Raw genomic sequence first — 12,067 nt, forward strand, 5'->3', positions numbered from 1 at the left:
TTGCGTCCCGCCTTGCAAGGCAATCAATCGGAGTCTGTAAAACACAGGAACAGAGAAAGACAGGAGAAGGGGAAAAAAAATCATGAATTTGAAGGGATGAGCTGGACATGGGGGCGCATGCATTTAATCCCAGCCCTTGGGAGGCAGAGGCAGGCAGATGGATCACTGTGAGTTCGAGACCAGCTTGGTCTACAAAGCGAGTCCAGGACAGCCAAGGCTAACACAGAGAGTCCTTGTCTTGAAACAAAAACAAAAACAAACCCCCCCAAAAACCAGTTTGAGGGGATGGTATCTGGGCACCTGTGTGAAAGAGCTCAGATATATGATGAGTGTTTGTTTGCTTGTTCTTTTGAGACAGGGTCTCCTGTGGCCCAGATTAACCTTGAACTTGATACGTACTTGAATTTGATGTGTAGCTGGGGATGACGCTGGGTTTAAGAGCCTCCTGCCTCCACCTCTTGAGTGCTGATGATAGTCAGATGTGTACCGCCATGTCTAGTGGTAATGAGGATGAAACACAGATCTTCATGTACACTGTGCAAGCACTTTGCCAACTGAGCTACATCCTCAGAGCCCCCACCTCAAAGGCCCCTCCTTTCCTTTTATAATCATTTGTTCAGTGCCAGGATATTTATTTATTTTTAAGATTGGGAGGGTCTTGTTAAGTAGCTCAGTTGGCCTTGAACTCACAACTCCCCAGCCTCATCATCCTGAGTGTTAGGATCATAGGTGTGGGCCACTGCTCCTGGCCACACATAACAAAAGTGTGAGCAGAGATGAAGCAAGCTCACCATACCTCTGTATTCAGGTCAGAGGACTCTTTCAGGAAAGGCCACACCCACGCTCCCATGTGCCTTTCTTCCTGAGCGCGTTTCTATTTTGTACTTAAAAAAACAATGGTAACAACATCTTTTAGTAAATTCCAATTTTACTTAAAAACAAAACAAAACAGAGCAAAGTGGAGCTGGAGGACATCCACAAAGGAATGAACTCCTTCCAAGGGTGAATGACTAGGTAGCTGGCACAGAAACCAAGATGGAGGAAAGAGAACCAAATTAGGAGAGGAAAAAGGAATTGTAAACGGTGTTACTATGACCCCATACTTCATAATAAAACTGAGGTAAGGGAAGTTTCTAGAGTACTCTAGACGCAAGTTGGCAGTGAAGACAACCTGCCCTTGTATATTCCCAAGCACCACAGCTGGACTCAGCTTTTGCCTTTGCCTTTGGGAGACTGTCAGGTGAGGCTTCTCTGAGCCAGTGGGTGACAGTTAAGGCAGTTGTGGGCATAGGGCATTTGCATAGAACTCCTGTGAGGTTCTTTTTCAGCTGTTCCCTCTGGTCACAAGCACAGAGGGAACTAGCTTTATGAGATGGGCATGAGTGTTAGTGTGGCTGCCTTCTAGCTGTCTCTCATAGTCCCCTCAAACACCTCTAATAGCCTGCCATTAGTGGTTATTTATAGCTACATTTTAAGTTCCATTAAAATAAAATCCTTTTAAGTGATGACTACAGAAGTCAGGATGGCAATTACTTTAGAAAGGAGTTGTGTTAGAATGGGTACCTAGCTGGGCTAGGATTATTTTTAGCCCTCAGTACTAACAGGGATCTTTGTTGTATAATAATTTACTGTCATATATTTTCTTTTTGTAGGACTATATTGCTTCTATTATATTTTATAATGGAAGGGATTTAAACTTCTGCAATTAATTTCCTTCTTTCTTTTTTGTTTTTTCTCTTTCTTTTGGTAAGATGGGAAACTCCTTATGTTGCTCCGGCTGATCTTGAACTTGCTGCCCAAACCGGACCACTTGAGTTTGATACCCAAGATCCACATGGGAGGAGAGAACTAACTTCTAAAGTTGACTCGTGTGTGTGTGTGTGTGTGTGTGTGTACACACACACACACACACACACACACACACATTGAATAAATGTAAAATAAACAAATAAAAATGACTCTTGGATGGAAGCTCCTGGAAGGAACGTGGGACTTTGAATAGATCCAGAGAGACAGCAGACAGGGTTTTGGCACAGGAACAGCCCATGGGCTTTGGTAATTCCTATGTCTGCAAAGATCCTGGCCCTTCCCCCACCCTTGTCTATTATTAACAGATCCAGAAACCTGATCAGGACAGCGGACAGCAGAGGGACTTTCTGGGAACTATGCCCAGGAAAGGCCTAGAAGCCCTAAACAGAAATGAAGGAGCAGGTGGCAGAGGGAGACCCAAACACGGTGCTCTGAGTTTCTGATCCTTGTCTGTCCAGACTCCCTTCTTGGCAATCAGGGCCAACGTCTCCACGTTACACCTTTCTGCTGCTCAGGACATTCAGGCTGGGGAATTTAAGTCCCCTTTCCTAACTTACTCAACTGAACTCAAATTTCTAAAACAAAGCACCTTTTTTGTACTCAAAAGATAACTCAAGATATTAGGTTGTAGGGCTGGGGAGATGACTCAGTCAGCAAAGTCAGTTGGGCAAGTATGAGGACCTGAGTTTGGATCTCCAACACACACACACACACACACACACACACACACACACACACACACACACACAAGTCAGGTACACTGTTGGGGAGGCAGGGACAGGATGATGTCTGGGGCTTGCTGGCCAGCTAGTCTATCCAAATGAATGCACTCTAGGGTCACTGAGAGATGGCCCACTGAGAGAGAAGGTGGGGTCTGGGAGATGGCCCAAGGCTAAAACACTTGCTACAAAAGCCTGGTGACCTGAGTTTGAATCCCCAGAGCCCACAGATAACTTGGAGTATTTAGTTCTAACATTCCATGGTGAGATGGGCGGAGGAGAAGCTCAGGGACCAGCTAACCTGGTGTGCACACAACAAACACAAAAGACTTGCTAAAAGAAGGTAGATGGTGAGAATGGACCTTCACACCTGTGCTCACACTCACATACATGAACATACACACAGACAGACAGACAGACAGACAGACAGACACACACACACACACACACACACACACACACACACACACAAAGGCAGAGGGGCTGGGAAGTGTCACCATCAGGAAAATGCTTGCCATGCAGCCATTAATGAGGACCCGCATCTAGTACCCACAGACAAGGCAGGCATGCTAGCCTGTATCTGTAACCCTTAGCTGTGGAAGCAAAGACAGGCAGATACTTGGAACTCATTGTTTGGCCAACTTAGTGGAAAGGATGAGCTACAGGTTTAGTGAGAGACCTGTCTCAAAATACAAGGTGGGGCTGAGAGGTGGTGGTCCATGACTTTAAACCCAGCGTTGGGAGGCATAAGCAGGTGGATCTCTGAATTTGAGGCCAGCCTGATCTACAGGGTAAGTTCCAGGAGAGCCAGGGCTACACAGAGAAACCCCAAAACTGGAACAAAACATCAACCACAAAAACCAAAACAAATAAAAAACAAGGTAGGGCTGGCAATATGACTGGAGATAAAGGCACTTCTTGCCAATACTGATAATAAGTCCAGTCCCTAGGAACCCACAGAGTGGGAGAATCAACTTCCAAATTCTACATACCATGGCAGGTATCTGTCCATACACATTTGTACACAGACACACATGCATATTTTTAAAATTAACATAAGGTGAAGAGTGATTGAGAAAGACATCCAACTCTGGCTTCCACAGTCACAAGGACAGAAGAATATGCACACCTAATATCCAGGGGCACACACACATGCACACACATGCGCACACCCACACACCACACATTTTCTTCCATTCATCTTCCTTTTTTAATTTTAAAATTATTTTTTAATTTTTAATTTTTTGGTTTTTCAAGACAGGGTTTATCTGTGTAACCTTGGCTGTCCTGGATGGAACTCACTCTGTACAGACCAGGCTGACCTCAAACCCAAAGATCCATCTGCCTTTGCCTCTAAGTGCTGGGATTAAAGGCATGTGCCACCACACCCGGCTGAAAATAATTTATTCTTATTTTATGTGCATTGGTGATTTGACTGCATGTATGTATGTATGTCTATGTAAGGGTGTCAGATCCCCTGGAACTGGAGCTACAGACAGTTGTGAACCTCCATGTGGATGCTGAGGCATGAACCTGGGTTCACTGGAAGGGCAGATGCTGTTCTTAATGCTGAACCATCTCTCCAGGCCCCCATTCATCTTTCACAAAATGTTCACTCTCAGTGTAAAGGCTCTCCACATCATTTGATGCCCCTTGTAGGTATCATTTTAAATTATGTATAGGCTTTTATTTTATTTTACTTTATTTATTTGGTTTGGTTTTTTGAGACAGGGTTTCTCTGTGTAGCCTTGGCTGTCCTGGACTCACTTTGTAGACCAGGCTGGCCTCGAACTCACAGGGTGCTGGCATTACAGGTGTGTACCACAATGCCCGGCTATGTGTAGTGCTTTTATTATGTGGAACACTTGATCCCCTGGAGCTTGAGTTAAGGATGGTTGTTAGCTGATGTGTGTGTGTGTGTGTGTGTGTGTGTGTGAGAGAGAGAGAGAGAGAGAAGAGAGATCAGAGAGAGAGAGAAAGAGAGAGAGAGAAGAGAGATCTCGAGAGAAGAGAAAGAGAAGAGTGGAGGAGAGGAAAGAGAGAGTTGAACCCAGGTCCTCTGCAAGAGCAATGAGTACTCTCTTTCTTAAAAAATATTGGTGGTGGGGGCTGGAGAAATGGCTCAGTGGTTTAGGGCACAGCCTGCTCTTCCAGAGGTCCTGAGTTCAATTCCCAGCAACCACATGGTGGCTCACAACCATCTATAATGTTATCTGATGCCCTCTTCTGCAGATAAAGCACTCATATACAATAAATAAATCTTTAAAAAAAATATTGGTGGTGGTGTAAGCCTTTAATCCCAGCATTCTGGAAGCAGAGACAGGCAGACCTGTGAGTTTGAGGCCAGCTTAGTATGTAGGCACACACACATGTAACAGTTAAATTGTATGGGCATGAGTGTTTTGCCTGCACATATGTCTGTGTACATGTGTGCTTGGTACCTCAGTTTGTCAGTTCTCCTGGGACTGGAGTTACAGATGACTGTGGGAAACCACATGGGTGCTGGAAATCGAACCCAGGTCCTTTGGAAGAGCAGCCGGTGCTCTTAATCACTGAGTCATCTCTGCATCCTACAGTAAATACTCTTAACTCCTGAGCCATGTCTCTTAACTTCATTTATTTACGTTTGAGACATGGTTGCTTAGATTTGAACGTGGTCTCAAACTACCTAGTTAGTCATGTACTTGGAACTTCTGATTTTCTTGCTTCTTCTCCTTGTAAACTAGGATTACAGGCACCTGCCACTACATTCAGTTTATTGTATGAGTCACAACTCCTTTTCTTTAAAAAAAAAAAGTTTTATTTTATGCTTGTGAATGTACACATTCTGTCTATATTATGTATGTCCACCACGTGCATGCCTTTGTCCTAGGAGGCCAGATGAGGGCATCAGATGTCCTGGAGTGGAGTTATGAGCAACTGTGAGCCACCATGTTGGTTGCTAGGAACTGAACTCAGGTGAAAGTAGCCAGGGCTTTAAACTATTAAGTCATCTCTCCAGTCCCATATTATATATATTTTAAAGTTTTGTCTGTATAATGAAGAAACAAACTGTTCTCTATTGACTTTGCCTTCTATGACCTAAATTTGTGATTCTAAACATTTGTAGATTTCTTTGTGGTTTATTAATATCCATTATCATTGTCATCATATATGGAGGCTCTTCTCCTTTATAACTTTTTTCTTCTTCTCTCCCTTTTCCACCTCCTCACTGCCTGGGAACTGATAATGGAATTTTGAGACTAGATATCCCAGTTTCATCTCAGAGAGAATGGCTTTTTTTTTTTCCTGGGGTCTCATGTAACAGAGATGTATTTTATACTCTTGGAACTCTGGGCCTAACTCTGTTTGGCCTTTATCTCCTTAGTGATCATCCACATGTGCTTGGTTTAAGAATAATTTCAACATTTTCTTGAGAGGTTTGCTGTAGGATTTTTTTTTTTTTTTTTTTTTTTTTTAAGATTGGCCTTTGCAGGTATTGAAGATGTCCTTGAACTTCTGAACCTCCTGTCACAATTGTGGGAATGTTGAGATTATAGATGTAACTCCAGTTTTTTTGTTGTTGTTTTGTTTGGTTTTTTTGAGACAAGGTTCCTCTGGGTGGCCTTGGCTGTACTGGACTCACTTTGTAGACCAGTCTGGCCTTGAACTCACAGTGATCCACCTGCTCTGCCTCCCGAGTTTTGGGATTAAAGACATGAGCCACCACGCCTGTCATGTTAAATGTTCTTTTCTTCACCTGGATGATTGTTTTCTCCTGTTGTAAACCACAGGGACTGGCTTTTACATATTGAATCAATCTAGTATTTTTGCAATGAACTGGTTAATCTGATATAGCTTTTTAAATTATTTTAATTTTTATTTTTTCCAAGACAGGGTTTCTCTGTGTAACAGCCCTGGCTATACTGGAACTATTGTAGACCACAGTGGCCTAGAACTCAGAGATCCACTTGATTCTGCCTCCCAAGTGCTAGGATTTAAAGGTGTGCACCACCAAGCCCATCCAGCTGTAATACATTATATTTTGAAAATAATTTATTTTTATTTTATGTACACTGATATTTTGCCTGCATGTTTGTCTGTGAGGGTGTCAGATCTTGGAGTTACAGTTATGAACTGCCATGTGGGTGGGGGAAATTGGACCCCGGTTCCCTGGGAGAGCAGTCAGTGCTCTTAACCAATGAGCTCTCTCTCTCTGGCCCATTATTTTTATTCATTTTTAGATTTATTTTGTCTGGAAAATTCTTTGCTATGTGCCACAGCTCAACTTTAAGGCAAGTGTATGCTGTATCACTGAGATATACCCTTTGCTTATTTTTCAGTTATTTTATGTATATGGATGGTATGTTTGCATGTATGTCTGTGCACCTCTTGCATGTCTGTGCCTGCAAAGGTCAGAAGTGGGTATCAGACCTCCCTGGACATGGAACTACAGACACTTGAGAGCTGCTATGTGGGTGTTGGGAATCAAATCTAGGTCCTCTGAAGTGCAGGCAGTGCTCTTAACCACAGAGCCATCTTTTCATCCTTGCTGTTTAGTTTTTGAGGCAAGGTCTCACTCTGTAGCCTATACAATCTAGAAGACCTGGCTGGACTTGAACTCACAGCAATACTTGCCTTAGCTCCCAACTGCATTACAGGTATGGGATACCTTACCCAGTTTCCTATTTTTAAATTTTTTATTTTTTGGTTTTTCGAGACAGGGTTTCTCTGTGTAGCCTTGGCTGTTTTGGACTCTGTAGAGCAGGCTGGCCTCGAACTCACAGCCATATGCCTGCCTCTGCCTCCCGAGTGCTGGGATTAGAGGCATGTGTCATCACACCTGGCCAGTTTCCTATTTTCATTTTAAGAAACTGGTCCTCGGCTGGGGAGATGGCTCAGCTGTTAAGAACATTGTTGTTCTTCCAGAGAACCTGAGTTTGATTCCCTGTGCCCATATGGCTCCTCACAAGTATCTGTGACCCTGGTTTAGGTGGATCAATCTCTAAGAAATCCAGGCAAAACGCTAATGTACAGAAAAGGAACAAGAAAAAAATTTAAAGAAACTGGTTCTCACCACTGGGCACAGCACCACATGTCTACAAAATCCAGCATTTGGTTAGCTGAAGGAGAATCACAAATTGACAACTAGACTGAGCTACAAATGATCCTTTGAATTTTACGTCTACGTTCATGGCAGAAGTTGGTCCCTAATTTTCCTTGGGATGTTCTTGGCAGGTTTTGGTAGCTGGATGCTGCTGCTTCAAAAGTGAATTGAAATCTTTCCTTGTTCTGTTCATAACATTCACCCCATCGGTGATCCTAAGGTATGAAGTGTTATGTACGTGTGGTAGCCAATTGTGTGATACCTGCACTTGTACACGTGTAGAGCGACACTGAGTAACTTGTTCTCTTTTTTTTGTTTTGTTTTTTTGAGACAGGGTTTCTCTGTGTAGCCTTGGCTGTCCTGGACTCCCTTTGAGGTTGAGGCTGGCTTTGAACTTACAGCGATTGACTGCTTCTGCCTCACAAGTGCTGGGACACTCTCCTTTTAAAAATACTGTTTTGGGGCTGGAGAGATGGCTCAGCGGTTAAGGGCACCACTGTCTGCTCTTCCAGAGGTCCTGAGTTCAATTCCCAGCAACCACATGATGGCTCACAACCATCTGTGATGTGATCTGATGCCCCTTTCTGGCCCGCAGGTGTACATGCAGACAGAGCATTGTATACATAATAAATAAATCTTAAAAAAAAAAAAAAAAACTATGTTTCTATGGGTGCTGCTATGGTCCATGTGTGAGGTCGATAGGACAAATGTGTGGACTTCTTTTCTTCCATGTTTACATGGATTCTGATCCAACCAGGTCCAGCTTACTTTATGAGAAAGGTTGTCACTGAACCTAGAGCTCAGTATTTTGCTTAAACTAGCTGACCAGAAAGCCTCCCAGAATGCACCTGTTTCTGATCCCTCAGTGCTGGGGTTTTACACACACACTGCCAATGGTGTTTATGTGCATCGGGGTTCAGGTCACTAGGTTTATAGTGTGTTTGCTGGGTAGGTGGTCCTGGGTGGCATAAAACAAAAAAACAGGCTGGGCAAACCAAGGTCTATGCTTCAGCTCCTGTGTCTAGTTTCCTTATCTTTATGATGGACTGTAAACTCTAATAGGAAATAAGCCCTGTGCCCCCCCGCCCAAGTTACTTTTGTTTATGGTCTTATAATAGAAACAAAACTAAGAGAGAGAGAGCAATCACCTGACCTGTATCTCCTAAGCCCCCAGTGCAAATCCTCACCCCATCATGAAAAGTTGTGTATTTAATAATTTGATTACTCTGTTAGGGGTTAAGTTCACTGATGTTTCTCTTTTTGTTCTGAGACAGGGTCTCTCTGTGTAGCCTTGGCTGTCCTGGACTCACTTTGTAGACCAGGCTGGCCTCAAACTCACAGAGATCCACCTGCCTCTGCCTCCAGAGTGCTGGGATTAAAGGCATGCATCACCACTGCCCGGCTTCACGGATGTTTTCATAGTTTTTAGGATTTGTAGGGTTCCGTCTTCCATTTTAACTAACTTTTGCTTTTATTTTTGCTTTCATATTAAGTTTGCTATTTTCTATGTTGATACGAAGTTAGCAATTTTCAGCTGTGGTGTGTGGCCTGGATGCTACATTACGTTATTTGTCTTTCCATATGTGTGGGCAGGCACAGAGCCCCAATTAAGGTCAGAGGATTACTTGCTAGAGTCAGTGCTCTCTTGGGATTCAAAAGTCACTGCTTTGCCCAGTGAGCTTTTACTTAGCCATTATGTCCCCCCCCCCCCCCCCATTCCCCAAGGCAAAGGTACACACAGCTCTGGCTGTCCTGAAACTCACAGAGATCCGCCTGCCTTGCCTTGAGTGCTAGAATTAAAGACATGTGCCACTACTACCCAGCAACATTGGATATCTTCTATTTCTTCAACGTTTTTTTCTTTTTAAAGATAGGCTGGCTTAGAATTCACTGTGATTATGTGCACTAAATTGGCTTTAAATTCAGAGATTCATCTGGCTCTGCCCCCTGAGTGCCGTGCCATGCCTAGCCCCCATCTTTATTTTTTTAAAGGCTGCTACCTAGGGCCGGGCACTTGGGAGGCAGAGACAGAGGCAGGTGGATCAATTTGAGTTCAATGCCAGCCTGGTCTACAAAGCAAGTCCAGGACAGTGAAGGCTACAGAGAAACCTTGTCTCAAAAAACAAAAAAAGAAAGGAAAAAAGATTGCTGCCTTGGCTTGACAGACTGGCCAGCAAGCCCCCGGCGTCTTGCTGTTTCTGTGATCTGAGTTCTGGGTTACAGGTGGGCTGCTATACCCAGCTTGTTTGCTTGGGTGATAGGGAATCTGAACTCAGGGCCCCACCACTAGAGTAGTACAGGCTCTTTAAAGCCCTTTAAAAAAGAAGCCGGAGCCGGGTATGGTGGCAGAGGCCAGCCTGGTCTACAAAGAGAGTTCCAGGACAGCCATGGCTATTACACAGAGAAACCCTGTCTCGAAAAATAAAAACAAAAACAAAACTAAAAGAAGCTGGAAATGGGCTGGTTGTATCCTACTAAGCCACACATGAGAGATCAGCTCTGAACATGTCCTGTGAACTCCACAGTGACATTTAAAGCCCATAATAAGCATAAATGAACACTACCTCTTTACTTATGGAACCCTCTCCCATTCACAGGAACAGAAGCCAGGAATGAGGTTCTGCTTGTGCAAGAGACACTTTATCAGGTAAGGGCCACTATTCTAGACCCTCAAACAGCTTTCATGATCAGCTGTAGCCTTCTGAACACTGAAAAATCTGCCTACAATGGACAATGTTCACTACTGTCCTCTTAGCAGGGTAGTCTGTGTATGTGTGTGTAAGTAGACAGGGTAGAGACAGGTCCAATAAAGATCACCAGATTAAAGAAAGAGAAAGGGTTTGGTGGCACACCTTTAATCCCAGCACTCAGGAGGCAAAGGCAGGTGGTTCGAGGTCTACAAAGAATTCCAGGACATCTAGGGCTCCACAGGGAAACCCTGTCTCAACCCCCCGTGTCCTGCACCTAATCACCAAAGTGCCTAGATATTTGTACGCTGAAAGAATAAAATCTTCAATTAAAAGAAGGAAATATTTTTTTAAAAATCAGAACATGTTTTATTTTAGTCCTGTTGAGGGGGAGGGATGGAAAACACAAAGTAAGGGGAGGGGGATCTCTTTATATAATACATACAACATCAGGACCAACCACAGGAAGTGCGACCCACTGCACCCCTCCCCACCCAACTCCTCTGTAGGTTCCAAGGCCAGCTGAGGATACATGGGACATGAATTAAGACACTATTGGCACAGAAACATAGCCAATGCACCAAAAGATGGAGAGAATGTCCCGGGGAGCAAGGCCCCAAGCCTCAGCTGCTCCCCTAGTGGAGAAGAATGAGACACTTTGGCTCAGCAGGAAGGTGGATTTCAAAAATCAGGGTACCCTAGTGAACTTTTCAGATCACAAGCTGTGGGGTCAAGACATGTATCAAGTTGATGCTGTTCTGTCTCTGAGACGTTTCCTCTTCAGGCCTGAGGCCAGGTCTTCCTTTTCAATTGGATGGCAGGGGATTAAATGTTTATTCTACCCTCTTAAATCTAGGCTACTTAGTTACTACTTTCTTGGCTCTAGAGGCAGAAGCCAACGAACAAGGCCGGCTCCCCTTTTGGAAGTCGGCTTAAAGAGCCCTTGGGTTGGCACAACTGCCTCTGCAAAGCTTTCTATAGCATCCATCCCTTTACACAATTGCCTCAAACTCCTCACAGACGTCTCCAAGTGTGTGACATGTAGGTTGAAGATTTGGTCTCTCTCTAGAGTTGGATCAATAATCCTATCAATGGAGATGAGAGGATGAGAGAGAAAGAGAAAGGGTTGACAATTGGAAGGGTCACAGAAAGAAAGGCAGTTTACAACAATAGGTTATAGATTCAAGCCCAGAGATGGAAGGGGAACGCTTCCATTATCAACCAGTTAAAAAACAAAACAAAACAAAAAACATTTTAGTGGCAACCCTGTAGTTTCCATAGACCAAAGAAAATATGTTAAAGGGGGAGGAGACTGAGCCAGCCAAGTCCAGCTATTCATCTTAAATCGGAAGAAACTCATTCAGCGACTACTGTTTCAAGTATAATCACGAGGAGAGATGATGGTGCTACTGAAACTCACACTATAAGAATGGGATCCCGTAGCCTACTACCTGGATCCAGGCGCTTGCTCCCTTTGAGAAGACACCTGAAAATTATTTTTGAAGACCTGGCTCTGAAGACTGCCATCCTTCCTGTCCTAATACAATTCTCTTTCAGTAAGGTTGGGTAAATTTAAGACATCTGCTTTAAGTGGTAAAAAGGGGGATGCTGAGATTTGGGAATGCCAACAGCTAAAGCCAAAAACAAGGTTAAGGTCCTCACAGCAGCCAGGCTTGGGAAGGAAAGAACTGGGGCAGAGGGGAACAGGCGCAGAATTCCTGCTTGTCCTTTGGCTTTCCTCTTCCCCCACCTCCCATTCCACCCAA

The sequence above is a fragment of the Acomys russatus genome, chromosome 12, assembly GCF_903995435.1.
Source record: "Acomys russatus chromosome 12, mAcoRus1.1, whole genome shotgun sequence".
In the NCBI taxonomy this organism is placed as follows: Eukaryota; Metazoa; Chordata; class Mammalia; order Rodentia; family Muridae; genus Acomys; species Acomys russatus.